The 22,978-nt window shown below is 47.2% G+C and overlaps 1 protein-coding gene across 1 annotated transcript in view; it reads right to left on the reverse strand.

Annotated features, from left to right (window-relative positions):
• The window catches only part of LOC145350232 (SPRY domain-containing protein 3-like), a 321,444-nt gene that overhangs the window by 275,279 nt on the left and 23,187 nt on the right, over positions 1-22,978 (reverse strand). The window lies entirely within an intron of this gene.

Raw genomic sequence — 22,978 nt, forward strand, 5'->3', positions numbered from 1 at the left:
ATAAATAATCTTTATAAACTTTAAATATCTCTGCTAGGGGACCTGCAATTTCCTCCCTAGCCTCCCGTAATGTCCTCCAATTAAAAGGTGTGGCAATGTCTACCTGTGAGGGACCCCAGTTATACCTGTTCTTTTTGTGAAGTAAGTGGAACATTCCTTGCTCTATTTCTTCCTCAAGCCCCACTCCCTCAAATCTTTTTCCATTAAATTGATGACTATATGAGTGCGCTTCATGCTGTCATCTGGACCTGGAAAAATGAACTGACTTTTCTTCTAATTTCCATCCCTCTCTCACTTTCACATGGTCCCTCCCCAACACCTCTCTTCTGTGACTCCTCTGTCTCCATTTCAGGTAAGAGACTGACCGCCAGAATCCATTACAACCCCACCGACTCCCACAGTTACCTTTGCTACAGCTCCTTAGACGCTGCTTCCTGTGAGGACTCCATCCCATTCTTCCAGTTTCTCCACCTCCATCACATCTGTAACAATGATGCTTTTGACATGTCTGCCATTTCCCTCAACCAAGGGTTCCCCCCAATTGAGGTTGACAGGGCTCTCAACCGTGCCCAACCCATTTCCCCCACCCCTGCCCTCCCCCCTTCCCCTCCCTCCCTGAATGATGACAGAGTTCCCCTTGCCCTCACTTTCCATCCTACCTATTTTTTATTCAGTCGTGGGACATGGGTATCACTGGCTGGCCAGTGTTTATTGCCCATCCCTGGTTGCCCTTGGAGGGCAGTTGAGAGTCAAAAACATTGCTGTGGCTCTGGAGTTACATGTAGGCCAGACCGGGTAAGGACGGCAGATTTCCTTCCTTAAAGGACATTAGTGACCCAGATGGGTTTTTCTGACAACGGTTTCATGGTCATCAGTAAATTCTTAATTCCAAATATTTTTTATTCAATTCAAATTCCACCATCTGCCATGGTGGGATTCGAACCTGGGTATCCAGAAAATTAGCTGAGTTTCTGGATTAATAATCTAGCAAGGCCATTGCCTCCTCTTCTTCTACATCCAAAGGATCATCCTCCACAAACTTGCCAACTCCAGCACCACCAAACACACCTTCCCCTCACTCTGCCCCTGTCAGTATTCTACAGGGACAGGTCCCCCTATGACACCTTAATCCACGCCCATCTTCGCCCCAGAACCCTCCGCTTCCCATGGCACCTTCCCATGCAACTGCAAGAGATGCAACAGCTGCCCCTTTACATACCCCTCCTCACTGCCCAAGGCCCCAAACACTCCTTTCAGGTTAGGCAGTGTTTCACTTGCGCCTCCTTGAATTTGGTCCATTGTACTCGCTGCTCCCAACGTGGTCTCCTCTACATCGGAGAGACTGAACACAGACTGGACAACCACTTTGTGGGATACCATTGCTCCGTCCACAAGCATGACCCCAACCCTCCTGTTGCTGCCATTTTAACCAGGCACCTTGTTCCCATGCCCACATCTCCATCCCTGGCCTGCTGTAATATCCCAGTAAAGCCTGGTACAGGCTGGAGGAGCCATATCTCACCTTCCGATTGGACACATTGCAGCCTTCTGGAATTAACACTGAGTTCAACAACCTTCGCCTGTGACCTCCCTTCTCCATGTTGACCATTTTTGTCATCCCACCGTTTTTGCCCCAATGCCCCCTCTCCCCGCACCCACCCCCCCACCACCCCCGCACAGGGTCACCTGTCAGTTGGTCTTTAGTTTTGATCTTTGTTCCGCTATCTTACCTTCGTGCCACCATCAGCACCTACTTTAGTCTTTAACACTCCCAGTAACACTCACTTTGCCTTGTGCCCATAACATCTTTGCCCAATCTCTCCGAGCTCCCACCAATCACTGTCCTTCTATTCTGCTCCTCACCTGCTCCAGCCAGCCCCTCCTACGCAGTATAAAACCCACCACAATCTCCCTCTCTTTAGCTCTGAGGAAGGGTCATGTGGATTCTAAACATTAATCATTTTCACTCTCCCTACTTGCTGCCAGACCTTCTGTGTTTTTCAGCATTTTCTATGATTTATAGCTCCAACTGGATTGATAGGCAGAGTTGGCATAGATAGGGTGGACTGAATAAAGCCATTAGACAAAGGAGCAGAATTAGGCCACTCGGCCCATTGAGTCTGCTCCATCGTTCAATCATGGCTGGTATTTTTCTCATCTCCATTCTCCTGTCTTTTCCTCATAAACCCTGATCCCCTTATTAATCAAGAATCTATCTCTGACTTAAATTAAGCAGTCTCACAATGCCAGGTGAAAGTCCAACACATTTATTTGGTACCATGAGCTTTCGGAGTGTTGCCTCTTCACCACTCACCTGATGAATTGGCAACACTTCAAAAGCTCATACTATCAAATACACATGTTGGACTTTAACCTGGTGTTGTGAGACTACTTACTGTGCCTACTCCTGTCCAACTTGCAACTCCACATTATTTCTGTCTTAAGGACACTCAATGATCTGGCCTTCACAGCTTTAAAACAGAAAGAAATCTCACAACACCAGCTTAAAGTCCAACAAGTGTGTTTCTAGCAAACACCCCAAGCTTTCAGAAGACACTATTCCTCCATCAGGTGGGTGAGAGTTCTCCTACTTGGGGCTTGGGGCGTTTTGCTACAAATAAACTTGTTGGACTTTAAGCTGGTGTTGTGAGATTTCTTTCTGTTTTACCCGAGTCCAACGCCGGCATCTCCACATCTTCACAGCCTCCTCTGCGGCAAAGACTTCCACAGATTCCCCACTCTCTGGCTGAAGAAATTCCCCCTCATCCCTGTTTTAAAGGATCGTCCCTTTAGCCTGAGGTTGTGCCTCTGGTTGTAGTTTTTCCCACTAGTGGGAACAGCCTTCAGTTCCATAACGACTCTTTGATTCTATAAGGTGTAGTGTACAAGATCGATTCTCACAGCTCTCCCTGACATTCCAGCCAGCGTGCTGATGGCAGCAAGCGCTGCTGTGTTGTGTGCCGAGACCTCAGGCATGGTTTTCTCTGTCGGCTATTTGGAAATTATGAATCGAGGTCACCGACTTCCCGCGTTCATATTGCCTCTGCGGGTGGTAATTCAGCACACAGCCATGAACTCCATCTCCTCCAGGCGGTTGACGATGAGTAGCAAACATTCATCCAATATTAAACATTAAAACAAATCCAGCTTGTTGAGTCAAATGTTTGGATCTTGCAAACCATAGGAGTTCTGCTCGGCCTGATTTCTTCACTGACACGGAACATGCACGAGCTTGCTCAACCCAAAACACATCACAACTCAAACAGAAATCACATTTCTGTGCACTGTACACCACCTCCCCTGTTGACTGACACAGAAAGAAGCCTCACAACACCAGCTTAAAGTCCAAGAAGTTTATTTGATAGTGAACCCACAAGCTTTCGGGCTTTGCCCCTTCGTCAGGTGAGTGGGGAGTTCCGATCACAAACAAGAGCAGATAAAGACACACACACAGTTTACAGAATACTGATTAGAATGCGAGTCTTTACAGCTAATCAAGTCTTAAAGGTGCAGACAGTGTGAGCGGAGAGAGGGTTAAGCACAGGTTAAAGAGATTGGCGATTGGCAGTCGGTAACTAGTGGAGTGCCCCAGGGATCGGTGCTGGGGCCTCAGCTATTTACCATTTATATAGATGATCTGGAGGAGGGGGCTGAGTGTAGGGTGTCGAAATTTGCTGATGACACGAAGATAAGTGGAAAAGCAAATTGTGCGGAGGTGTGGAAAGTCTGCAGAGGGATCTAGATAGGCTGAGCGAGTGGGCGAGGACCTGGCAGATGGAGTACAATGTTAGCAAGTCTGAGGTTATCCACTTTGGCAGGAATAATAGTAGGAGGGACTACTATTTAAAGGGCGAAAAGCTGCAGCATCCTACGGTGCAGAGGGACCTGGGGGTCCTTGTGCATGAGTCGCAAAAACCCAGCCTGCAGGTGCAGCAGGTGGTCAAGAAGGCGAATGGGATGCTAGCCTTTATAGCGAGGGGGATTGAATATAAAAGCAGGGAGGTCTTGCTGCAACTGTACAGGGCACTGGTGAGGCCGCAGCTGGAGTACTGTGTGCAGTTTTGGTCGCCGCACTTGTGCAAGGATATTTTGGCCTTGGAGGGAGTGCAGAGGAGGTTTACTAGGCTGAAACCGGAGTTGAGGGGGTTAGACTATGGAGAGAGATTGAATAGACTGGGCCTGTACTCGTTGGAGTTTAGAAGGATGAGGGGGGATCTTATAGAGACGTATAAGATAATGAAGGGGATGGATAGGGTAGAGGTAGAGAGATTCTTCCCGCTCAGAAAGGACAGCAGGACTAGAGGGCACAGCCTCAAGATAAGGGGGGGAGCAGTTTAGAACGGAGTTGAGGAGGAACTTCTTCACTCAAAGGGTGGTGAATCTCTGGAATTCTCTGCCCGTTGAAGTGGTGGAGGCTACCTTGCTAAATATTTTTAAGTCACGGGTGGATAGGTTCCTGATAGACAGGGGAATTAAAGGTTATGGGGAGAAAGCCGGAAAGTGGAACTGATCCACTTCAGATCAGCCATGATCTTATTGAATGGCGGGGCAGGCTCAAAGGGCTAGATGGCCTATTCCTGCTCCTATTTCTTACATTCTTATGTTCTTATGTTCTTAGATGTGTATTGTCTCCAGACAGGACAGTTAGTGAGATGTCGCAAGCCCAGGCAAGTCACGGGGGTTACAGATAGTGCGACATGAACCCAAGATCCCAGTTAAGGCCGTCCTCATGATTGGGGACTCTACAGTTAAAGGGACGGATAGGAGAGTTGGTAGTAAGGGTAGGGATTCAGGGCTGGTGTGTTGCCTACCAGGGGCTGGGGTCCGGGATGTGTCAGAGAGGATATTCAAGACTCTTAGGGGAGAGGGTGATCAACCCCAAGTTATAATTCATGTGGGGACACATGACATAGGGAGGCTAAGGGAAGGGGATATTAAGCAGAGTTTCATGGAGTTGGGATGGAAACTAAAGGCCAAGTCAAACAGAGTGGTTATCTCTGGACTCTTGCCTGTGCCACGGGATAGTTTAGAGAGGAATAGGGAGAGGGAAAGTTTGAACTTGTGGCTGAGGGGATGGTGCAGGAGGGAGGGGTTTAATTACTTGAGCAATTGGGGCTCATTCTGGGGAAGATGGGATCTCTATAAGAGTGATGGTATACATCTGAACCAGAGGGGAACAAATATCCTGGGGGGTAAATTTGTGAAGGCTATGAGGAGTGGTTTAAACTGATTCAGAGGGGGGGTGGGATCCTGGGTAGAGGGGGTGAAAGTGAGGGGGGCATAGAAGGGGACGGCATTGCACGGCATTGTGGGGGTGGGGCGGAGCGAGGTTTGAAATGTTTATACTTTAACGCGAGGAGTATTCGCAATAAAGTGGATGAACTTGCAGCGTGGACCAGTACCTGGGACTTTGATGTTGTGGCCATTTCAGAGACGTGGATAGAGCAGGTTCAGGAATGGATGTTGCAGGTCCCGGGGTTCAAATGCTTTAGTCGGAGTAGAGAAGGAGGTAGAAGGGGGGGTGGAGTAGCATTATTGGTCAAGGACTATATCACAGTGTCAGAGAGGAAGTTTAATGAGGATTTGTCTGTTGAGGTAGTATGGGCAGAAATTAGAAATAGGAGAGGAGAGGTCACCCTGTTGGGAGTCTTTTATAGACCTCCAAAAAGTTCTAGAGAGGTTGAGGAAAGGATTGCAGAGACGATCCTGGTTAGGAGTGAAAGTAATAGGGTAATTGTTATGGGGGATTTTAACTTTACTAACATTGATTGGAATAGCTATAGCTCTAGCTCGTTAGAGGGGTCAGTTTTTGTTCAAAGTGTGCAGGAAGGTTTTTTAACTCAATATGTAGATAGGCCAACTAGAGGTGAGGCTATATTGGACTTGGTGCTGGGAAATGAGCCAGACCAGGTGCTAGACTTGGAAGTTGGTGTGCTTTTTGGTGATAGTGACCACAATTCGGTTACGTTCACCTTAGTGATGGAAAGGGATAGGCATGAACCTCGGGTCAGTAGTTTTAGCTGGGGGAAGGGTAATTATGAGGCCATTAGGAGAGAATTAGGAAGCATTGGTTGGACTAGGAGATTACAGGGACTAGGAACGTCTGAAATGTGGAGTTTTTTCAAGGAGCAGCTACTGTGGGTCTGTGATAGGTATGTCCCTGTCAGGCAAGGAGGAATTGGTAGGGCTAGGGAACCGTGGTGCACAAAAAAAGTTGATTTGTTGGTTAGGAAGAAGAAGGAGGCTTATGTTCGGATGAGGCTTGAGGGCTCGGGTAGTGCAGTAGAAAGCTTTAGATTGGCTAGGAGGGAGTTGAAGAGGGAGTTAAGAAGGGCTAGAAGAGGGCATGAGATGACTTTGGCTGATAGGATTAAGGAGAATCCTAAGGCGTTCTATAGGTATGTCAAGAATAGAAGGTTGGTCAGGGCAAGATTAGGGCCAGTTACAGACAGTAGGGGGAAGTTGTGTGTGGAACCGGAAGAGATTGGAGAGGCATTGAACCATTATTTCTCTTCGGTGTTCACGCAGGACGATATGAATGTAGCTGAGGAGGTCACTGGGGTGAAGGGGTGTAAAATAGAAAGTATTGTAGTTGATACAGAGGATGTGTTGGATATTCTAGATGGGTTGAAAATAGATAAGTCCCCTGGTCCAGACGGGATTTACCCTAGGATTCTATGGGAGGCAAGAGAGGTGATTGCAGAGCCACTGGCTCTGATCTTCAGGTCGTCGTTGGTCTCTGGTATAGTACCGGAAGATTGGAGGACAGCGAATGTTGTCCCATTGTTTAAGAAGGGGAGCAGAGACTTCCCTGGGAATTATAGACCAGTGAGTCTTACTTCTGTAGTGGGCAAGGTTTTAGAAAGAATTATTAGGGATAGGATTTATAGTTATTTGGAGAGTAATGAATTGATTAGAGATAGTCAGCATGGTTTTGTAGCGGGAAGGTCGTGCCTTACTAACCTTATTGAGTTCTTTGAGAAGATGACCAAAGAGGTGGATAGGGGTAAGGCAGTAGATGTGGTATATATGGATTTTAGTAAGGCGTTTGATAAGGTTCACCATGGTATGCTTCTGCAGAAAATGCAGATGTATGGGATTGGTGGTAATTTAGGTACTTGGATCAGGAATTGGTTAGCAGATAGGAGACAGAGGGTGGTGGTTGATGGTAATTATTCATCATGGAGTTCGGTTACGAGTGGTGTGCCTCAGGGATCTGTTTTGGGGCCACTGCTGTTCGTAATCTTTATTAATGATCTGGATGAGGGTATAGTTGGGTGGATTAGTAAGTTTGCTGATGACACCAAAGTCGGAGGTGTGGTAGATTGTGAGGAAGGGTGTCGAAGTTTGCAGGGTGACTTGGACAGGTTGCAGAGCTGGGCCGTGAGGTGGCGGATGGAGTTTAATGCGGAGAAGTGTGAGGTAATCCATTTCGGTAGGAATAACAGATGTGTTGAGTATAGGGCTAACGGGAGGACTTTGAATAGAGTGGAGGAGCAGAGGGATCTAGGTGTATGTGTACATAGATCCCTGAAAGTTGGGAATCAAGTAGATAAGGTTGTTAAGAAGGCGTACGGTGTCTTGGCGTTTATTGGTAGGGGGATTGAATTTAGGAGTCGCAGCGTCATGTTGCAACTGTACACAACTCTGGTGCGGCCGCACTTGGAGTACTGTGTGCAGTTCTGGTCCCCACATTACAGGAAGGATGTGGAGGCTTTGGAGAGGGTGCAGAGGAGGTTTACCAGGATGTTGCCTGGTATGCAGGGGAGGTCCTATGAGGAGAGACTGAGGGATTTGGGGTTGTTTTCACTGGAAAGAAGGCGGCTAAGAGGGGATCTTATAGAAACATATAAGATGATTAGAGGTTTAGATAGGGTGGATGGTGATAGCCTGTTTCCTCGGATGGAGAAATCTAGCACGAGGGGGCATGGCTTTAAATTAAGGGGGGGTAGTTATAGGACGGATGTCAGGGGCAGGTTCTTTACCCAGAGGGTGGTGAGGGACTGGAATGCCCTGCCTGCTGCAGTTGTAAATGCGCCTAGTTTGGGGGCGTTTAAGAGATTGGTGGATAGGTTTATGGACGAAAAGGGATTGGTTTAGATTAGTGGGTCAATGTTTTTTTTTTAAAAATAAGACTGGTCGGCGCAACATTGTGGGCCGAAGGGCCTGTTCCGCGCTGTAATGTTCAGTGTTCTATGTTCTATGTTCATGTGTGGGGAACTTGGCTATCAGTCTCTGCTCAGCGTCTCTGCGCTGTTGTGTGTCATGAAGGCCGCCTTGGAGAATGCTTACCCGATGATCAGAGGCTGAATGCCCGCGATCGCTGAAGTGTTCACCAACAGGAAGAGAACAGTCTTGCCTGGTGATTGTCGAGCGATGTTCATTCATCCGTTGTCGTAGTGTCTGCATGGTCTCCCCAGTGTACCATGCCTCGGGACCATGTCCTGAGGGTTTACTATCAAATAAACCTGTTGGACTTTAACCTGGTGTTGTGAGATTTCTTACTGTGTTTACCCCAGTCCAACACCGGCATCCCCACATCATGTTTGACACATTGCCATTCTGTCAGAGTCACAAACAACAAATCCCACTCCCGTGCATTGACTCGGTCTGTGTAACTCTATATTTTAACACAATACTGCCACTTAATTCTGTATGTCTATGACAAGTCCCACTCAGCTCCAATCGCTGTGTTCGAGGTGGAAGTTAAACATTTGGTTTGTGTGTTTTGAGGTTTCAGATCAAATGTGAGAGGAGGTCATGGGCCATGTGATTGTACGCTGGTTTTCTCAAGAGCCAGCTTTGTGTTGTAAGTAATCTCACAAATAATTTATTCGGCAAACCTGTTGGACTTTAACCTGGCGTTGTAAGACTACGTACTGTGCCTACCCCAGTCTAATGCCAGCAACTCCACTTCATAGCTTTGTGTTGGGTAGTTTCCAACTAGTGCTAGAGGTTGTGGCCCCTGTTGGAGGGGCCTTTGGGAGTTGCTGTGGTGCAGATGGTACACACGGCTGCCCCTGTGCGCCAGTGGTGGAGGGATTGAATGTTTGTGATGGGGTGCCAATCAAGCAGGCTGCTTTGTCCTGGACGGCATCGAGTTTCTTGAGTGTTGTTGGAGCTGCACTCGTCCAGACCAGTGGGGAGTATTTCACTGCACTCCTAACTTGTGCTGTGTCGATGGTGGACGGCATTGTGGAATCAAGCGGTGAGTTACTCACCACAGGACTGCCAGTTTTGACCTGCCCTTGTAGCCACAATGCGCCATAACTTGCTCAGGGTAGCAAACAGCACTGGATTGTCATTCCGTACCCACTTGTCTCTAATACATTTCTTCAATGCTTCTTCCAAGTGATACTCAACGTGGCGGAGGGCACCTTCATCAACTGTGAGAGCGCAGTAGATGGTAATCAGCCGGAGGTTTCCTTGTCCATGTTTGACATGAAGCCGAGAGATTTCATGGGCTCCAGAGTCAATGTTGAGGAATGTCAGAGCCACACTTACCTCTGACAGGTCTAAAATTATGAGGGAAAGAATCAGAGAACAGCTACAGCACAGAAGGAGGCCATTCATCCCATCGTGTTTGTCCTGACTTTTGGAAGGAGCAATGCCACTTCCGCATCTTTGACCAAGGGTCGTCTGGACTCGAAAAGTCAGTTCTTTTCTCTCCTTACAGATGCTGCCAGACCTGCTGAGGTTTTCCAGCATTTTCTCTTTAGGTTTCAGATTCCAGCATCCACAGTAATTTGCTTTTATATTCTTCCACATCTGCTCCCCGGAAGCCTACATATTTTTCCTCTTACGATAATTCAATTCCTGAATGTCACGAGATGCCAACCACATCCCGCAGCTTCGGCAAACCAGCCTCCCATCCATTGACTCCGTCTACACTTCCCGCTGCCTCAGCAAAGCAGCCAGCATAATTAAGGACCCCACACACCCCGGACATTCTCTCTTCCACCTTCTTCCATCAGGTAAAAGATACAATAGTCTGAGGTCACGTACCGATCGACTCAAGAACAGCCTCTTCCCTGCTGCGGTCAGACTTTTGAATGGACCTACCTTGCATTAAGTTGATCTTTCTCTACACCCTCGCTATGACGGTAACACTACATTCTGCACCCTCTCCTTTCCTTCTCTATGAGCGGTATGCTTTGTCTGTATAGCGTGCAAGAAAAAATACTTTTCACTGTGTGTTAATACTGGTGATAATAAATCAAATCAAAATATCCACATAAAGCAGGTTTTTCTCATTGCACTTTTGCTTCTTTTGCCAATTAACTTAAATCTGTTCCCTCTCATTCTCAATCCTCGTACGAGTGGGAACAGCTTCTCCTTGTCTACGCTGCCAGCCTCTATCAAATCTCCAAGGGGATTTCTCTTCTCCAAGGGGAGCAGCCCCAACCTCCCAAACTATCCTCCTAACAAAAGTTCCTCTTCCCTGGGACCGTTCTCATGAATCTGTTCCAAACTCTCTCCAATTCCTTTGCATTATTCCCAAAGTGCGATGCCTGGAGTGGGCCACAATATTTCAGCTGAACAATGCTTGATAATGGACTTCTCATAATCTCCTTGCTCTGGTACTCTGTGCCCCTATTAACAAAGCCCAAGATATTGTGTGCTTTAATAAACACTTACTCCATAGTGGACAGTGAAGAAGATTATCTTGGATCGTAACGGGATCTTGATCAATTGGGCCAGTGGGCTGACGAATGGCAGATGGAGTTTAATTTAGACAAATGCGAGGTAATGCATTTTGGGAGATTGAACCAGAGCAGGACTTACTCAGTTAATGGTAGGGCACTGGGGAGAGTTACAGAACAAAGAGATCTAGGGGTACATGTTCATAGCTCCTTGAAAGTGGAGTCACAGGTGGACAGAGTGGTGAAGAAGGCATTGGGCATGCTTGGTTTCATCGGTCAGAACATTGAATACAGGAATTGGGACGTCTTGTTGAAGTTGTACAAGACATTGGTAAGGCCACACTTGGAATACTGTGTACAGTTCTGGTCACCCTATTATAGAAAGGATATTATTAAACTAGAAAGAGTGCAGAAGAGATCTACTAGGATGCTACCGGGACTTGATGGATTGAGTGATAAGGAGAGGCCGAATAGACTGGGATTTTTTTTTCTGGAGTGTAGGAGGCTGAGGGGTGATCTTATAGAGGTCTATAAAATAATGAGGGGCACAGATCAGCGAGATAGTCAATATCTTTTCCCCAAAGGTAGGGGAGTCTAAAACTAGAGGGCACAGGTTTATGGTGAGAGGGGAGAGATACAAAAGTGTCCAGAGGGACAATTTTTTCACACAGAGGGTGGTGAGTGTCTGGAACAAGCTGCCAGAGGTAGTAGTAGAGGCAGGAACAATTTTATCTTTTAAAAGGCATTTAGACAGTTCATAGAATCAACAATGCAGAAACAATTCAGCCCATCGAGTCTGCACCGACCACAATCCCACCCAGGCCCTACCCCCATATCCCTACATATTTTACCCACTAATCCCTCTAACCTACACATCCCAGGACACAAAGGGGCAATTTTAGCATGGCCAATCAACCTAACCCACACATCTTTGGGCCGTGGGAGGAAACCAGAGCACCCGGAGAAAACCCATGCAGGCATGAGGAGAATGTGCAAACTCCACACAGACAGAGACCCGAGCCGGGAATCGAACCCAGGACCCTGGAGCTGTGAAGCTGCAGTGCTAACCATTGCACTACTATGCCACCCTTACATGGGTATGATGGGTATAGAGGGATATGGGCCAAACACGGGTAATTGGGATTAGCTTAGGGGTTTATAAAAGCAGGGCGGCATGGACAAGTTGGGCCGAAGGGCCTGTTGCCATGCTGTAAATCTCTATGACTCTGATGCACAGATGCACCCAGCTCTCTCTGCCTTTCCTCAATGCAATGTTTAGGAATATGCAATTGCCAGTGTTAGGGTCCATATTTAGAGTCCAGGATAGGAGGTTTAAAGAAGATTTGAGGAGAAATGTTCAGACCCAGTGGTGGGGATCTGGAACCCACTGCCCAACAGGTTTGAATTATCTCCTGTTGCTTTGTGCCATTTCCCTTGAGCTGACCTGGGAATGGTGCAGATTCCTGGTGGAATACACTGAACATATCTACAGCTTCCATTCAAAAGGATCGTTCGATTCAGGATCAGAATAAGGATTTGTGAGGAAGCTGGTGATTGTGAGGTTTAGGAGGCTTTGAGGGAGTTTTGGAGAGGTTACCAGTGAGGATGGAGGACGGAGCTGAGTTTGGCTGGCTTCCTCCACATTGTTGATGAGGTTTGTGTGAAATGTTATCAGAGGCATTTGCAAACGGCCAACGGGAAGGGACTGGAGTAAGGCATGTCACATTAAGAGTCGTTCCAATCCAGCCTGTCCATTTCTCGCACTCTCGTAGTTTCAGTGCCAACCCTAATGTGGTTTTCCTTCTAATAAAAGACTGGAAAGCATCAATCTTCTGCCTAGTGAGGGGTTGGATCTGGGCCTCACACCTCACACTGCCAGCATTCTCACTCAGAACTTGGATCCTGCCTGAACCAGATCCCCTTCAACGATACTGAGCTCCAGCCCAAGAAAAATAATATACAGCATTAATTATAAATCCAAGAGAGAAGTTTCATTCCAAATCACAAGTCAGCACAAACTCTCTTCCTCTCTCCTTCCCAATATTCATTTCTAAATTCTTCTCAGGGGCAGGGAGAGAGGGAGCATGAGAAAGGAACAGAACAGCAAGACAGAGAGAGAGAGAGAGACAGAGACACAGAGAGAAAGAGAGACAGAGAAAGAGACAGAGAGATGGGCAGAAAGAGTGAGAGAGAGACAGGCAGAGAGAGAGAGAGTGAGAGAGAGAGAGAGAGACAGGCAGAGAGAGAGAGAGAGTGAGAGAGAGGGAGCATGAGAAAGGAACAGAGCAGCAAGACAGAGAGAGAGAGATAGAGAGAGAGAGACAGGCAGAGAGAGAGAGAGAGTGAGAGAGAGAGACAGGCAGAGAGAGAGAGAGAGTGAGAGAGAGAGACAGACAGAGAGAGAGAGTGAGAGAGAGGGAGCATGAGAAAGGAACAGAGCAGCAAGACAGAGAGAGAGAGATAGAGAGAGAGAGACAGGCAGAGAGAGAGAGAGAGTGAGAGAGAGAGACAGGCAGAGAGAGAGAGAGAGTGAGAGAGAGAGACAGACAGAGAGAGAGAGTGAGAGAGAGGGAGCATGAGAAAGGAACAGAGCAGCAAGACAGAGAGAGAGAGATAGAGAGAGAGAGACAGGCGGAGAGAGAGAGAGAGTGAGAGAGAGAGACAGGCAGAGAGAGAGAGAGAGTGAGAGAGAGAGACAGACAGAGAGAGAGAGTGAGAGAGAGGGAGCATGAGAAAGGAACAGAGCAGCAAGACAGAGAGAGAGAGATAGAGAGAGAGAGACAGGCAGAGAGAGTGAGAGACAGGCAGAGAGAGAGAGAGTGAGAGAGAGAGAGACAGGCAGAGAGAGAGAGTCATAGAGGTTTACAGCATGGAAACAGGCCCTTCAGCTCAACTTTTTTGTTTAAAAGCCCTAAGCTAATCCCAATTGCCCACATTTGGTCCATATCCCTCTATACCCATCTTACCCCTTTAACTGTCTAAATGCTTTTTAAAGACAAAATTGTCCCTGTCTCTACTACTGCCTCTGGCAGCTTGTTCCAGACACTCACCATCCTCTGTGTGAAGAAAATGTCCCTCTGGACACTTCTGTATCTCTCCCCTCTCACCTTAAACCTATACCCTCTAGTTTTAGACTCCCCTACCTTTGGGAAAAGATATTGACTATCTCGCTGATCTGTTCCCCTCATTATTTTATAGACCTCTATAAGATCACCCCTCAGCCTCCTACACTCCAGAGAAAAAAATCCCAGTCCATCCAGCCTCTCCTTATAACTCAATCCATCAAGTCCCGGTAACATCCTAGTAAATCTTTTCTGCACTCTTTCTAGTTTAATAATATCCTTTCTATAATAGGGTGACCAGAATTGCACACAGTATTCCAAGTGTGGCCTTACCAATGTCTTGTACAACTTCAACAAGACGTCCCAACTCCTGTATTCAATGTTCTGACCAATGAAACCAAGCATGCCGAATGCCTTCTTCACCACTCTGTCCACCTGTGACTCCACTTTCAAGGAGCTATGAACATGTACCCCTAGATCTCTCTGTTCTGTAACTGTCCCCAACGCCCTACCATTAACTGAGTAAGTCCTGCCCTGGTTCAATCTACCAAAATGCATCACCTCGTATTTGTCTAAATTAAACCCCATCTGCCATTCGTCAGCCCACTGGCCCAATTGATCAAGATCCCATTGCAATTGGAGATAACTTCCTTCACTGTCCACTATGCCACCAATCTTAGTGTCATCTGCAAACTTACTAATCATGCCCCCTATATTTTCATCCAAATCATTAATATAAATGACAAATAACAGTGGACCCAGCACAGATCCCAGTACTGAGAAACAGGCAGAGTGTGTGAGAGAGAGAAACAGACAGACAGATAGAGAGAGAGACAGAGAGACAGATAGAGAGAGAGAGACAGAGAGATGGGGAGAGAACGAGAAAGATAGACAGAGAGAGAGAGAAGGAGACAGGCAGAGAGAGAGAGAGAGAGACAGGCGCAGAGAGAGAGAGAGAGAGAGACAGGCAGAGAGAGACAGAGAGGGAGGAAGACAGGCAGAGAAAGAGAGAGACAGGCAGAGAGGGAGAGAAAAAACCAATAGGGAGAGAGAGAGACAGGCAGATAGAGAGAGATAGGAAGACAGAGAGAGAGAGAGAGCTAGAGAGAGCGAGCGAGATAGGCAGAGGGAGAGAGAGAGCGTCAGGCAGATAGAGAGAGAGATATAGAGAGAGAGAGAGAGATGGGCAGGGAGTGTGAGAGAGAGAAAGAGAGACAGACAGAGGGAGAGAGAGAGAAAGGGAGAAAGAGGGAGAGATAGCTAGAGAGAGAGAGAGAGAGAAAAGCAGAGTGAGAGAGAGACAGGCAGAGAGAGAGGGAGGGAGACAGAGGTTGAGAGAGAGAGAGAGACAGGCAGGGAGAGATGAGAGAGAGAGCAACAGAGAGAGAGAGAGAGAGTGAGAGCGAGAGACAGGCAGAGAGAGAGAGGGACAGAGACAGAGGCAGAGAGAGACAGACAGGCACAGAGAGATGAGAGAGAGAGTGACAGAGAGAGAGGGAGACAGGCAGAGAGAGAGAGAGAGAGAGAGAAACAGAAACATAGGAACAAACTAGAAGCAGGAGGAGGCCATTTGGCCCTTCGGGCATGTTCTGCCATTGATTGTGATCATGGCTGATCAGAATTCAATATCCTGATTCCCCCCTTCCTCCTATATCTCACAATCTCTTTAGCCCCAATAGCTATGTCTAATTTCTTCTTGAAATCACACAACGTTTTGGCCTCAGCTACTTCCTGTGGGAGTGAATTCCACACATTCCCCACCCACTGGGTGAAGAAATTTCCCCTCCCCTCAGTTCTAAAAGGTTTACCCCTTATCCACAAACTCTGACCCCTAGTTCTGGGCTCCCCCCACCATGGGGAACATTCTTTCTGAATCTACCCTGTCTAATCCTGTTAGAATTTTATAAGTTTCTATCAGATCCCCCCTCACTCTAAACTCCAGTGAATATAATCCTCACCGACTTCGTCCCTCCTCATATGACAGACCTGCCATCCCAGGAATCAGCCTGGTAAACCTTCGCTGTGCTCCCTCTATAGCAAGGACATCCTTCCTCAGATAAGGACACCAAAACTGTACACAATACTCCAGGTGTGGCCTCACCAACACCCTGTACAATTGCAGCAAAACATCCCTATCCCTATACTCAAATCCTCTCGCTGTGAAGGCCAACATACCATTTCCCTTCTTTACTGCCTGCTGTACCTGTGCGCTTACTCTCAGTGACTGATGCACGAGGACTCCAAGGTCTCGCTGAGTATCCGCCTCTCTCAATTTACACCCATTCAAGTAATAATCTGTCTTCCTGTTATTGCTGGCAAAGTGGATAACCTCACATTTATCCACATTATACTATATCTGCCATGCAGATACCCACACACTCAGCCTGTCCAAATCACACTGAAGCATCTCTGCATCCTCCTCACAGCTCACCCTCCCACCCAACTTTGTATCATCTGCAAATTTGGAGAGAATACATTCAGTTCCCTCTTCCAAATCATTAATATATAATATGAGCAGATGGGGTCCGAGCTCAGATCCCTGCGGAACCCCACTAATCACTGACTGCCAATCAGAAAAAGACCCATTTATGCCAACTCTCTGCTTCCTATCTGCGAACCAGCTTTCTATCCATCTCAAGACATTACCTACAATCCTGTGTGCTTTAACTTTACATAGAAGTCTGTTATATGAGGCTTTGTCGAAAGCCTTCTTAAAGTCTAAATAAACCACATTCACTGGTTCTCCTCGTAACTCTGCTAGTTACATCCTCAAAGAATTCCAATAGATTCGTCAAGTATGATTTCCCTGTTGTAAATCCCTGCTGACTTTGTCTGATTATCCCACTGCCTTCCAAATGCTGAGTTATGAAATCCTTGATAATGGACTCTAGTAACTTCCCCAGTTCTGACATTAGGCTCACTGGTCTATAGTTCCCTGTGTTCTCTCTACTTCCCTTTTTTGAACAGCAGGCTTACATTAGCTACCCTCCAACATGTAGGAACAATTCCAGAGTCCAACGAATTTTGGAAAATAACCACCAATGGATCTACTATTTCCAGGGTGACTTCCTTCAGTACTCTGGGATGAAGATTATCAGGACCTCAAGGTTTATCCACCTTCATTCCCATCAATTTCCCCAAAACCAGTTCTCTCCTAATGCTGATTTCCTTCAGCTCCTCTTTAAAATATGTTTCTCTCAGAACCTCTGGAACATTATTCATGTCTTCCTTTGTGAAGACTGAAGCAAAGTACAAATTTAATTCCTGGGCCATTAAATTTGTACTTTGGATTAGATGGGCCAAATGGCCTCCTTCTGCATTGTCGGGATTCTATGATTCGATGAACAGGGTCAGAATCCCAGAGACAATTCAGCTCTTGTTGAATTTGCTTCCTTACTTGAGAAAGGATATACTGGCACTGGAGAGGGTGCAGAAGAGATTCACCAGGTTGATTCTGGAATTGAGAGGGTTGGCTTATGAGGAGAGACAGAGTAGACTGGGGCTACACTCACTGGAATTCAGAAGAATGAGGGGAGATCTTATGGAAACATATAAGATTATGAAGGGAATGGATAAGATAGAAGCAGGGAAGCTGTGTCCACTGGCGGGTGAAACTAGAACTAGGAGGCATAGCCTCAAAATAAGGGGAAGCAGATTTAGGACTGAGTTGAGGAGGAACTTCTTCACACAAAGCGTTGTGAATCTGTGTAATTCCCTGCCCAGTTGAGGCTACTTCATTGAATGTTTTTAAGAGAAAGATAGATAAATTTTTGAACAGTAAAGGAATTAAAGGTTATGGTGAGCGGGTGGGTAAGTGGAACTGAGTCCATGAAAAGATCAGCCATGATCTTATTGAGTGGCAGAGCAGGCTCGAAGGGCCAGATGGCCTACTCCTGCTCCTAGTTCTTACGTTCTTAAGTTAAGGCAGTGCCTTCCAAAGCAGAAATACTCGCTGAGTAAAACAATTCCCCTTATGTCACCACTGCTTCTTCAATCTGCCTCTCCCCTGGTTACCCACTGTCCTGTTGCTGGGAACAGTTTCTCCTTATTTACTCCGTCAATTTAATCTCTCCTTAACCTTCTCCACTCCGAGGAGAATAATCCCAGCTTCTCCAGTCTCTCAGCTGAATGCTCTCATTCCTGAGAACATTCTAGTAAATCTCCCTCCATCCCGCGTCCTGACAAAGTGTGGAGTCCAGATTGTGTCTGAGAAAGGGATGAGGATAACTTCCTTGTTTTGTGTGATTGATTTCTCTGTTAATAAAGCCAAGGATCCCTCAAATTGTCCAATTACCTTCCACCATTTGTGTGCTTTCATCCCCAGCTCTCTCTTCCTGGGCCCAATAAGTAGTCTCACAACACCAGGTTTATTTGGTAACACGAGCTTTCAGAGCAGCGCTTACTGTGCCTACCCCAATCCAACGCTGACATGTCCACATCATCCTGTGCCCACTTTAGACAAATACATGGTTTTGCATGTCTGAGGTGCTGAGATTCCAATAGCTATTTAAAACCTGGCTCGGATGTCAAACAGACAAAGATACAGAGTAAGGGGTGCTATGAGCAACCTCACAAGAGTTTATTCTTCACCAAGCCATGCGTGTCAAAGTAGAATGCCTCTGACTTTCCTCTTCAATGCACTTGATGCAGAATGAGTGTAAATGCTGGAGAGTGCTGCCTTGCACGCAAATTCCCATCAAAACTGGAACCATGCTGGGAAAGCCTCATCGCCTCATCCAACATTCAACTAAAACCTTTTCTCAAAGTCACGCAATTCCCCTTAATTTCAACAGCAGCAATGAATCCATCAGGAACTCAGCAACTGCACATTCCTGAAACAGGACACTGGGAGCTTTCTACTTATCTCAATCCCAGATCAGGCTTCAAGTCCACAAGATAGGGAATTACCTGTCCTGGGAGTGTTTGATGGGGGATAGTGTAGAGGGAGCTTTACTCTGTATCTAACCCCATGCTGTACCTGTCCTGGGAGTGTTTGATGGGGACAGTGTAGAGGGAGCTTTACTCTGTATCTAACCCTGTGCTGTACCTGTCCTGGGAGTGTTTGATGGGGACAGTGTAGAGGGAGCTTTACTCTGTATCTAACCCCGTGCTGTACCTGTCCTGGGAGTGTTTGATGGGGACAGTGTAGAGGGAGCTTTACTCTGTATCTAACCCCGTGCTGTACCTGTCCTGGGAGTGTTTGATGGGGACAGTGTAGACGGAGCTTTACTCTGTTTCTAACCCTGTGCTGTACCTGTCCTGGGAGTGTTTGATGGGGGACAGTGTAGAGGGAGCTTTACTCTGTATCTAACCCCGTGCTGTACCTAGCCTGGGAGTGTTTGATGGGTATGATGTGGAGCTGCCAGCGTTGGACTGGGGTAAACACAGTAAGAAGTCTCACAACACCAGGTTAAAGTCCAACAGGTTTATTTGGTAGCAAACACCACTAGCTTTCAGGGCTCTGCCCCTTCATCAGGTGACTGGGAGTTCTGATTACAAACAGGGCATATTCAGGTACACACTCAGTTTACAGAATACTCACTAGAATGTGAGTCTTTACAGCTAATCAAGTCTTAAAGGTGCAGACAATGTGAGTGGACAGAGTGTTAAGCACAGGTTAAAGAGATGTGTATTGTCTCCAGACAGGACAGTTAGTGAGATTTTACAAGCCCAGGCAAGTCATGGGGGTTACAGATATTGTGACATGAACCCAAGATCCTGGTTGAGGCTGTCCTCATGTGTGCGCAACGTGGCTATCAGTCTCTGCTCAGTGACTCTGCACTGTTGTGTGTTGCGAAGGACACCTTGGAGAACACTTACCCGAAAATCAGAGGCCGAATGCCCGTGACCGCTGAAGTGATCACCAACTGGAAAAGAACATCTTGCCTGGTGATTGTCGAGCGATGTTCATTCATCCGTTGTCGTAGCGTCTGCATGGTCTCCCCAGTGTACCAGGCCTCGGGGCATCCTTTCCTGCATTGTATCAGGTAGACAACGTTGGCCGAGTTGCAAGAGTATTTACCGTGTACCTGGTGGATGGTGTTCTCATGTGAGATGATGGCATCCATATCGATGATCCAGCATGTCTTGCAGAGGTTGCTGCGGCAGGGTTGTGTGGTGTTGTGGTCACTGTTCTCCTGAAGGCTGGGTAGTTTGCTGCGAACAATGGTCTGTTTGAGATTAAGGCTTGAACAAGACTTCTTCACCGCACAGGACCTTCAACTGATGCTATACACTGGATACATCGATGACATTTTCTTCCTTTGGACTCATGGTGAACTATCACTGAAACAACTATATGATGACATCAACAAGTTCATTCCCACCATCAAACTCACCATGGATTACTCTCTGGAATCGGTTGCATTCTTGGATAGACGCATCTCCATCAAGGACGGTCACCTCAGCACCTCACTGTATCGCAAGCCCACAGACAATCTCACAATGCTCCACTTCTCCAGTTTCCACCCTAAACATGTTAAAGAACCATCCCTTCCGGACAAGCCAGGTGACAGTGGATGCCTTGGTGGTTATTTTCCAGACGTCACTGGATTCCGGGGAAGTGCTGGAAGATTGGAAAACGGCTAATGTTACGCCGTTGTTTAAGAAGGGTGCCAGGCAAAATGTGGGGAATTATAGGCCTGTTAGTTTAACGTCTGTTGTAGGTAAAATGTTAGAATCCGTCATCAAGGAGGAAATAGCGAGGCATCTTGAGGGGAATTGCTTGATAGAGCAGACGCAGCACGGTTTCATTAAGGGGAAGTCGTGTCTGACGAATTTATTGGAGTTCTATGAGGATGTGTCTAGGGCGGTGGATAGAGGAGAGCCGGTGGATGTGGTCTTTCTTGATTTTCAGAAGGCGTTTGATAAGGTGCCTCACAAGAGGTTATTACAGATGGTCAGGGGGCATGGAGTTGGGGGTAGGGTGTTAGCGTGGATAGAGGATTGGTTGTCAAATAGGAGGCAGAGAGTGGGGGTCAATGGGTGCTATTCGGATTGGCGGTTGGTGACTAGTGGAGTGCCCCAGGGGTCGGTGCTGGGGCCTCAGCTATTTACCATTTATATAGATGATCTGGAGGAGGGAACCGAGTGTATGGTGTCGAAATTTGCTGATGACACCAAGATTGGTGGAACGGCAAATTGCGCGGAGGGTGTGGAGAGTCTGCAGAAGGATCTAGATAGGCTGGGCGAATGGGCCAGGAACTGGCAAATGGAATTTAATGTTGGCAAGTGTGAGGTGGTCCACTTTGGTAGGAAGAATGGTAGGAAGGACTATTACTTATGTGGCGAAAAACTGCAGCAGGCGACGGTGCAGAGGGACCTCGGGGTCCTTGTGCATGAGTCGCAAAAACCCAGCTTGCAGGTGCAGCAGGTGGTCAGGAAGGCGAATGGGATGCTGGCCTTCATCGCGAGGGGGATTGAATATAAAAGTAGGGAGGTCTTGCTGCAGCTGTATAGGGCATTGGTGAGGCCGCAGCTGGAGTACTGTGTGCAGTTTTGGGCGCCGTACTTACGCAAGGATATTTTGGCCTTGGAGGGAGTGCAGAGGAGGTTTACTAGGCTGATACCGGAGTTGAGGGGGTTGAGCTATGAGGAGAGGCTGAATAAACTAGGCTTGTACTCGTTAGAGTTTAGAAGAATGAGGGGAGATCTCATTGAGACATATAAGATGATGAATGGGATGGATAGGATAGAGGTGGAGAGACTCTTCCCGCTCAGAAAGGACAGTAGGACTAGGGGGCACAGCCTCAAGATAAAGGGGGTGCGGTTTAGCACGGAGTTGAGGAGGAACTTCTTCACTCAAAGGGTGGTGAATCTCTGGAATTCTCTGCCCATTGAAGTGGTGGAGGCTGCCTCGCTCAATATTTTTAAGACGCGGGTTGATAGGTTTTTGATAGGCAAGGGAATTAAGGGTTATGGGGAGAGGGCGGGAATGTGGAACTGAGCCACGACAGATCAGCCATGATCTTATTGAATGGCGGGGCAGGCTCGAAGGGCTAGATGGCCTACTCCTGCTCCTATTTCTTATGTTCTTATGTTCTTATGTATACACAGGATTTGCTCAGATGAGGAGGATCGTGACAGACACCTCCAGACGCTGAAAGATGCCCTCATAAGAACAGGATATGGTGCTCGACTCATCCATCGACAGTTCCGATGCACCACAGCGAAAAACCACACCAACCTCCTCAGAAGACAAACCCGGGACACGGTGGACAGAGTACCCTTCATCATCCAGTACTTCCCTGGAGCGGAGAAGCTACGAGATCTTCTCCAGAGTCTTCAACATATCATTGATGAAGACAAACATCTCGCCAGGGCCATCCCCACACCCCCACTTCTTGCCTTCAAACAACCACGCAACCTCAAACAGACCATTGTCCACAGCAAACTACCCAGCCTTCAGGAGAACAGTGACCACAACACCACACAACCCTGCCACAGCAACCTCTGTAAGACATGCCGGATCATCGACATGGATGCCATCATCTCACATGAGAACACCATCCACCAGGTACACGGTATCTCCGCTCGCATTGTCTGCATCTTTAAGACTTGATTAGCTGTTAGGACTCGCATTCTAATCAGTATTCTGTAAACTGAGTGTGTGCCTTTATATACCCTGTTTGTGATCAGAACTCCCACTCATCTGATGAAGGGGCAGAGCCCCGAAAGCTAGTCTTGTTTGCTACCAAATAAACCTGTTGGACTTTAACCTGGTGTTGTGAAACTTGTTATTGTGTTTACCCCAGTCCAATACCGGCATCTCCACATTGTGCCGAGGGAGCTTTACTCTGTATCTAACCCCATGCTGTACCTGTCCTGGGAGTGTTTGATGGGCATGATGTGGGTATGCCGGCGTTGGACTGGCGTAAACACAGTAAAAAGTCTGACAACACCAGGTTTTAGTCCAACCTATTTATTTGATAATATACTCGCAAGCTTTCGGGTTAGCCCCTTCGTCAGGTGAATGGAGAGTTCTGGCCTCAGACAGAGCATATAAAGCACAGACAGTTTAGAGATTACTGATTAGAATGCGAATCCTTACACCTAACCTGCTGTTCAAGACCTGAAGTGGCTGATAATATGAGTGGAAGGAGCACTGATCACAGTTTAAAGAGATGTGTATTGTCTCCAGACAGTACAGTAAGTGAGGTTTTGCAAACCCAGGCAAGTCACGGGGGTTACAGATAGTGCGACATGAACCCAAGATCCCTGTTGAGACCGTCCTCATGTGTGCGGAATCTTCAACCGATGCTGTACACTAGATAT

This window comes from Carcharhinus amblyrhynchos, chromosome 11, assembly GCF_965287045.1.
Source record: "Carcharhinus amblyrhynchos chromosome 11, sCarAmb.v2.hapA, whole genome shotgun sequence".
Lineage (NCBI taxonomy): Eukaryota > Metazoa > Chordata > Chondrichthyes > Carcharhiniformes > Carcharhinidae > Carcharhinus > Carcharhinus amblyrhynchos.